Here is a 2,301-nt window from a genome sequence, read left to right on the forward strand (position 1 = left end):
ATCGAATACATCATGGGTAGCTTGCCAGGCTTTGCCATGCGGGCAAGAAACTCTTTGTAGCTTGCCAAGCTCTCTGAGAGGAGTGGAGGAATCAAACCTGGGTGGGGGGGCCAGGCGGGCCGCATGCAAGGCAAACGTCCTTCCCACTGTGCTATCGCTCCAGTCCATAAGTTCTACAGAGGGTCAATATAAGAAATAAATTGGCCAATTTATAAAAAATATTTTTTGTTGATTCTAGGTCCTTCTCTTCCATCAATAGAAAAATCTCCTTACTACCTGCATATGAGTAATCAACCATGCTTATCTTCTCTGTATAATGTGTCTATTTATAAAAAAATTAATTATGCTTATTAGATCTAAATATAATATAGGGTCATAAAAATGATCAATGCACCACTTAAGATTGATTATTAGGTAGCAGTAGCACCTTAGCACTATCGTTCTGTTGTTCATTGATTTGTTTGAGTGTTCACCAGTAACATCTCCATTGTGAAACTTGTTGTTACTGTTTTTGGCATATTGAATATGCCACGGGGAGCTTGCCAGGCTTTGCTGTGCAGGTGGGATACTCTCCATAGCTTGCTGGGCTCTCGGAGGGGGACGGAGGTATCCACCCCAGACCGGCCATGTGCACGGCAAATGCCCTACCCTCTGTGCTATCGCTCCAGCCCAATTAGTTAGGTACCCATACTTATTTTATTAGATGTGCAGCTTTAAAGGAAGGGTGAGTTACTCATGTCCAAGCAACCCTATTATTGGATGTCCAGAAATATTTGATTCAAGTCAGAACTATTGAGCTGACTCTTGATAGAGTTTAAAGCCAAGAGGACCCTTACCACTTTATAGGATAATACTGCCAGGTTGATATCAGCAGACAAGTACATTGTTACTCTCTCATAGAAAAAGAACAGTAAAGTTCTTTGGGACACATAATATTCCAGAAGCATAGAGATCTACATATGTCTAGGCAATGTACAGGTGAATTTTCCTTCTTAAATGGTCAAGTGGCAGTCAAGTCAAATTCCTTCTGTGATAACAACCTGCTTGGCAAGTTCAAATTCCTAGGCATTCCCTCCTGGGCCCTGTAGTGTTCCTCAGATTGAAGTCACTTTTGATATCGATGCTAATGGCATCCTCAACATGTCTGCTGTGGACAAGAGTACAGGAAAAGAAAACAAGATCCCCATCTACTAATGACAAGGGCCAGTTGAGCAAGGAGAACATTGAGCATATGGTCCAGGAAGCTGAGTAGTAAAAAGCTGACAATGAGAAACAGCGAGACAAGGTGTCTTCCAAGAATTCCCTTGAATCCTCTGCCTTCAATTGGAAGGCAACTGTTGAAGATGAAAAACTTCAAGGCAAGTTTAATCATGACAACAAACAGAAGATTCTCGACAAATGTAATGAAATCATCAACTGGCTTGATAAGAACCAGACTGCTGAGAAGGAAGAAGTCCAACATCAGCCGAAAGAGCTGGAGAAAGTCTGCAAGCTCATCATCACCAAGCTGTACCAGACTGCAGGTGGAATGCCAGGAGGGACACCGGTGGCTTTTCTGTTGGTGGTGCTCCTCCATCTGGTAGCGCCTCCTCTGGACCAACCATTGAAGAGATTGATTAAGCTAGCCTGAGCACCTATGCATATACATAGCATTGTTCCGCAAAAGAAACATCGAAGGACCCACATTTGTAGCAAATTCCATGGCGATTAAGTTGTTATAATAAGTAACTGGACATTCTTGATACTTGAATATGGAATATGTGCACAGGAAAAACAGACATTGCAGTTTATAAGCACTGTATCATGAGTGGAAAATGCAATGTCTTAAATAAAACTATTTAAAATTGGCACACAAAAAAATCTTTTGTGTTCAGGTTACTACATGTCTAACTTTGCATACCTATAGGTATTCCAAGGGAAAAGAATATGCATTTCTTTTGTGTAGAACGACTACAAAGGTAATACACATTGCCATATCTTGATTGTTAATTTATTATACTACAGAAATTGAACCATCATAAGCATTATTCAGATGCAATCCTGTCCCTATAAGGATGTCTATGACATTTTTCAAAGAAATAGATAAAAAATACCTTCCTGAAAATATTTGAAAAATAAACCCCCACAAATAGCTAAAGCAATTCTTGGGAAAAAGAAGATTGGGGCCATCACCTTCCCCAACTTCAAACTGTATGATAAGCAGTAGTAATTAAAACAATATGGTATTGAAATAAAGACAGCCCCATAGACCAATGGAATCGAATTGAGTATCCTGACACAGACCCTCAAATATAAAATCAT

At 40.1% G+C, this 2,301-nt stretch overlaps 1 pseudogene; it reads left to right on the top strand.

The window, feature by feature from the left end:
- The first annotated feature begins 959 nt into the window (after nucleotides 1-959).
- Nucleotides 960-1,620, top strand: LOC130038827 (heat shock cognate 71 kDa protein-like; annotated as a pseudogene).
- Nucleotides 1,621-2,301: the final 681 nt, after the last annotated feature.

This window comes from Sorex fumeus, unplaced genomic scaffold (genome assembly GCF_029834395.1).
Source record: "Sorex fumeus unplaced genomic scaffold, SorFum_2.1 ptg000080l, whole genome shotgun sequence".
NCBI classification, from domain to species: Eukaryota; Metazoa; Chordata; class Mammalia; order Eulipotyphla; family Soricidae; genus Sorex; species Sorex fumeus.